Genomic DNA, 6605 nt, shown 5'->3' with positions numbered 1-6605 from the left:
AATTTCATGAAGATTGGACAATAAATGTAGCCTCTAGAGTGTTAATATGTTTTACTAAAGCATTCACTTCTTTATATATCGCCACATAAGGAGAAATGCCCCGCCCCCTGGTGGCCATGTTTTTAAAGCAACCAAAACTATTTTCGAGCACTATTTCCAAGACATCATTGGGACATATCTTCTGACCAAGTTTCATGAAGATCGGAAAATAAATGTGGCCTCTAGAGTGTTAACAAGGTTTTACTATAGCCATATAAGGAAAAATGCCCCGCCCCCTGGCGGCCATGTTTTTCAACCAACCAGCATCATTTTTGGACACATCCAAGATATTATTTGGATGAATTTTCTGACCAAGTTTCATGAAGATAATAAATGTTGCCTCTATAGTGTTAACAAGATTTTACTATAGCCATATATAGCCATATAACGAAATGTCCCGCCCCTAGACAGCCATGTTGACCAAAATCTGACCAAATTCCATGAAGATTGGACAATAAATGTGGCCTCTTTAGTGTTAACAAGGTTTTTCCAAGGGAGTTAACTACTGGTATTAGAAAGTATGTACAGGTTATCTTTCTTTAACAGACTGTTCACATGTTTTCACTATATACATATAGAGAAAACTGTCCCACCCCCTGGCAGCCATGTTTTTCCACCCATCATGACCATTTTTGAACTCGTCCGATATATCTATAAAATCGATCTTTAGACAAAATTTCATGATGATTAGGCCAAAAATGTGACTTCTAGAGTGTTCACAAGCTTTTTTTACTAAATAAATATAAGGAAAATGACCCCCTCTTGCGGCCTTGTTTTTTTACGGATCCGAACCATTTTTGAACTCAACCGTCGTATCCAGAAAACAAATGTTCTGACCAAATTTCATGAAGATTGGACCAACAATGTGACTTCTAGAGTGTTCACATGTTTTCACTATATACATTTAAAAAAAACTGTCCCATCCCCTTGCAGCCATGTTTTTTCACCGATCTGGACCATTTTCCAACTTGTCCGAGATATCAATAAAACCAATGGTTTAACCAAGTTTCATAATGATTGGGCTAAAATTGTGACTTCTAGAGTGTTCACAAGGTTTCTATATAGCCATATACGGAATACTGCCCCGCCCCCTGGTGGCCATATTTTTCAACGGACCGGAACCATTTCTCAACTCAACCAACATATCATTAAGACAAACATTTTGACACAGTAACATGAAGTTTGGGCATCAAATGTGACTTCTACAGTGTTCACACGGTTTTTCTTTTTTTTGACCTAGTGACCTAGTTTTTGACCCAGCATGACCCAGTTTCGAACTCAGTCGAGGTATGAATGGGACAAATGTTCTGACCAAGTTTCGAGAAGATCGGACAATAAATATGGCATCTGGAGTGTTAACAAGGCAAATGCTGACGCCGCACAACGCACAACGCACGACGCACGACGGACAAAGGGTGACCACAAAAGCTCACCATGAGCACAGCTCAGGTGAGCTAAAAAAACTAAAGCTTTTATTAGACAGGTGTGGTTTGTTTTTCTAGTTTTCGGGATATGCATCATTTTTGTTAAAATTCATTGTATAACATCTCAAACTTCGATTCAAACTAAATGTAACAGTCCATTTTTATTCATAATATGTGCTATCATTTATTGTTTTCTAGTCTGCAACGTGATCGGAGTCATCATGTTGAAACGAAATATAGGGTCCTCGGTATGTGTAATTTGTCCTACTTACTTGACAATTAATGTTAAACATCTGACTTTTTAACATGGAAGTTTTGATTAGCATAATATGTGTTTAATATTGATTTTCCCTAGGTTTATCTCTGAAATATATTATATTTGTTCATGAAAAGCTGATATTTTGAATCCATTTCAAATCTTTGCATCTTGTTGTAGTTTAGAATTAAAATTTTGTCAGGTTAATAAAATATTGCCTTTTTTAATATTGTGTTCTCCCATGTCTGAAAATTGGTCATTTAAAAGGTAAGTTATCATTTGTTTTCTTGCATTAGGATCTATTTCATTAAATAGCTGGCATGTTTCACTTGCAATTAATGGTTTCTTATGTCAAAACGGTTTCTACAAACGTTTGGAGCACAGTTGTACTATACTTCCCCGGCGTGAAAGTGTGTTTGATTCTATACTTTTCCAGCTTATAAGTGTGTTTGATTAGTTTATATGTGTTTGAATCTGAAGTTATTTCCAGCTGAATGTTCAATTTTTATGAAAAATATCAGTTAAATTATTTAACTAACTCATTTTTATTAAGAAATGGTTGACTGAAGTCACAGTTACAGTTGTACATATATAACGGTAACACCTTAATGAAAGAATAGGACCAGTCCTAAAATTATGTGCAGTTCTTGATTGTTCTTTTTATATTCAATTTATGCAAAGTCGTTTAGATATTAATTTAAATATTTCAATAAAATAGTAAAATAAAACGGGCTTTATTTCTCACCTTTCTTAATCCGTCTAGACCATCAAAGAATGATATTTGACCTTCCTTTGTCACTTCTTTTGATTTAATGTAGTTGTATATATTGGTTATAATTTAAATACATATACCATTGATAGTTATCATGTTTAGTATTTTCCATAGCCCTTCTCTCCATGCCGAATCAAATTCGTATACTAGATCTATACATCACCAGAAAATTGTCTTTTTCTGTGTCTTTGAGTTGTCAATAAATGGTTAGCGGACAAATATACATGTTTAGTCAACTGTTGATGAACATTGTTTGGCTGTTGGTTATTTAGGTTTTGATTCTTTGGATTTGGGCCTGTTGCTTATAATGCTTTTAAACAATTTCCCTTGATATCGGAGTTCTTTAGGTTTTGGACTACATTGGGTTTTATATATTGATTTGATCTTCCCAAATTGCCCATATATCAGGTACGGTGCCGGAGTTAAATATTACAATGAACAGTTTTACATTAATTGGTAAAAAAATTCTTTTTGAATTATGTTATTTGTCCATTTATTATGTTGACAATCCTTGGTAATTTATTTTTCTTTAATGGCTTGAATTCAGCAATAATCTCTGTAGCACTATTCGGTTTATCTTTTTCTGTATTAGCTATTGGTTTATGTTTTCATTTCTCCAAAATATAAGTTAACATGTTTTGTTCGTTGCGTTTGATTGTATTGTGATGCCGTATGTATAATTGTATGAAATAGTTATATAAGTCATCTCGTGAGACGCGTGTTTCATTTGTTTTGTGTTCAGTACTGTTTATTTATTTTACAATATCGTTTTGGATTTTTGCATTTCTGTTATCTAGTTTGTAGTGTGTTTTTGTGTGTTTATATTTTAAATGATGTTAAAAGTATATTTTTTAATATTATTTAAGTATCTATTTTAGATTTTGAAAGTTGCTAAACAATTTATTTATTGTACATGTTTCGTGCATTGCGGTATCTATTTCCTGCTTCGTTACATGTGTTTTTGAACCAATGCTTTTTACGCGAATCTTCTTCAATAGGGTGTTGGTCTTCATACAATTTAATTGTAATCATTTAAATCAAATCAAGCTAGCACTTATTAAATAAGTTATTTATATCATAAACAATATTGCCCACAAAAGCTTGATAATTGTACCTTTTATATTGTAGTTACACGTCAAGATTTATTTCAATTTTGAGAATTTTTATAAACTCTCACCTATCACTTAGCTTGTTTTATGTCTCTATTCCATTGTTTAGAATTGTTTTTGTTCAATTCTGTTTTAGTAACTATTTCAATGGTTTCGCTTGTTTAATATAATTACGTTTTTATGGAAAGTGTTATCTGTGAGTCGCCATCTGAGACACATGTAACATTCATTTATTGTATGGTCGTCAAATGGTTTACATATTGTGGATGATGATAAAGAATAGTGTACCATTCATACATTTCTACATTATAATTGCGGGTACTGGCTATTCTATCGTTAACAAAAAAGTTATTTTTACAAACGTCTATCATGTGTGTGCCCTAACTCTTTGTTTTTGAGTCAGCTGTATCATGTCTCACCTGGATAATTTTTTTATATTTTATTTGACCTCCAACACAGGTTTAGACCTTTCCGTTCCTGCGAAACACTACTGATATCATTCCTCCAAAGCCTAACACAATAAAAAAATCAAGGTATACAAACTGATATCATCATTATGGATTTCGCTAAAGCATTCGATAAAGAACCCCACCAACACCTCTTATGCATGCTTAAATACTATGAAAAAAACTCAAATACTTTCTTCTGACTTCCGAACAAATAAAACCCAGAGAGTTGTCCTGGAAGGAACCATGCCAGACAAGGTACCTGTAACATCCGGAGTCACAATGGGCATTGTCGTTGGGTCCATTTTATTTCTGGTCTAAATAAATGTCTTTGCTGATTATAAAAAAACATAGCACTCTAAGACTTTTTGCAAATGAAAGCATCATCTACAAAAATATCAACAACCTCTCTGACGCCCACAACCTCCAGCTAGATATTGAAGCTGCTGGTCGATGGGAGCAGGACTGGTTGATGAAATTCCACTCTAAAACATGCACAATCCTCAGCATTACTCAAAAAGAATGTAAATTACATGATCGCATCCTTGAAAAAGTAAATCATGTCAAATGTCTAGGTCTCACACTCCAAAGTAACCTCAAATGGGATAAACGTTTTGTGTGTGTGTGTGTGTGTGCATTTTTTTTCCGTAGAATATTACATACATATGTAGACAATACAGTTCATACATACAGAGCTTTCCATATAGTATTGAGAATTTCATAAGCAAAGTTTTTCATGTACAGCTACTTGATGGGTACATACATATTATTGTCGTACATTCAAGTTAAATTCATATACAAATGTAGTAGTGTTATACTTCAAGTAGTTAACAACAGCAAAAAACAAACACAAAATCACAAACAAGCTTGTAACATACAACATTAATTAATGTTGAATATATGTATGTATATTATTTATTATAAAAGGTATTGCACATAAGAAAATTAATTAGAAAGTGCTGAATGTTATTATATAAGAACATTGATTATGCAGAGTTTAGAACAAATAATAAAGGATAAACATTTTTATATTATTAGTAATTATTACTATTTGTAATGTCGTTATATGAGGTGTCAGTAAATAGTTTTACAAGGGACCAGATTCTTAATTCTTCATCTGATTTTATTGTATTTTTGTAAATTTCCAAAGCGTGCTTCATACTATTTACGAGTCCATACTTTGAAGGGATTCTGTAATTTCTCTGACAATGAAAAATATATCGCTTAAGCTCTAGGCATACTATGTTTAAATCGTTCATTTTTGGATTAATAATTCCAAGGACTAGATTCTGACATGTAATATGAATAGGTATGCTTGGTCTACTTTTACGAATAATCTCAGCAACAAATTTAATAATTTCTTGGGTAAATGGACAGTACCGGAACAAGTGCGTTATATTTTCAACTGCAATGTTACAAAATGTATATAGATTATTTGCTGCAAATTTCAATTTGAACATATGAAATTTTGTTCCCAATATTCTGTGGACTATTCTGCATTGGAGCCATCTGACATATATTTTCTTAGTTACATTGAATACGAGAGTATGTACTTTTTTCCATTCAATATTAAAAAATCATGTATTCCATTTTGTATGACAAGCTGGAATCTCATCGTTTTGAATTAATATTTTATAAATTTGTTTCTCTTCTTTTGGACTGGTTACTACTTTTTAAATGTAAGTTTGAAATATAGGTCCTTGAGTTTTTTTTGTTAAAATTTGGCAGGTCTTCAAATTTGTCAATATATTTTTTATTGTATTTTGTAATCCTTGGTATAAAAGGAAATTTACATTTGTTCCAACCTGTTTATCCAAAGATTCTTTGGAAAATAAAGTTTCTTTCTACCATAATATCTCTCACAAACCGGACACCTCAAATGGGATAAACATATTTACCCAATCACTAATAACGCAAACCAGGCACTTTTGCCAGCTTCTCCAAATAACTTTCATCATATTGTTAAAAATTGAAACTGTAATTGAACCAGACATATGCTGAAAAAAAATATCACCAGACATTCTCTGAATTTCAAGAGAATGTTTGGCAAACTTGCAAGACACAAACTCCTTAAACAAGTGCAATTATTTTAACACCATAATATATTTAAAATTTAAGACAACTAATAAATTAGGATGACTGTCATTGGCAGAAATAAACGCAGATGCTTGGACACATTTAATGTTTGACGGTACCTCAACGTTAAAAATTGTAAAACTGAATAGTAAACCAAAGAAAATCTTTTTGATATACGGTTCATCTGTACAGAAACACATTTGGTTTCAAGTATATTAATGTATAATTATACCATGTCGTTTAAGCAAAATATTTGTTAGTATTCACGTATTTGATTTCAAGTGTGCGAGTTTATAAATTCAAAAAACAACAGACACATTAAACCATTTAAGGCCTATTTACAAATAAACAGTTTAGGGTAGTTCTGCCTTCCTTCAAAAATAAAAAAACACACATAAACACACAACGCAATCAAGTAGTTCAAATGGTAACACTTTAATAACAACAAGTAATATACACAATTTAAGTGTGCACGTTGCAAGT

Source organism: Dreissena polymorpha, unplaced genomic scaffold (assembly GCF_020536995.1).
Source record: "Dreissena polymorpha isolate Duluth1 unplaced genomic scaffold, UMN_Dpol_1.0 chrUn053, whole genome shotgun sequence".
Lineage (NCBI taxonomy): Eukaryota > Metazoa > Mollusca > Bivalvia > Myida > Dreissenidae > Dreissena > Dreissena polymorpha.
The sequence above is the reverse complement of the archived record's forward strand: the minus strand, read 5'-3'. Positions refer to the sequence as shown.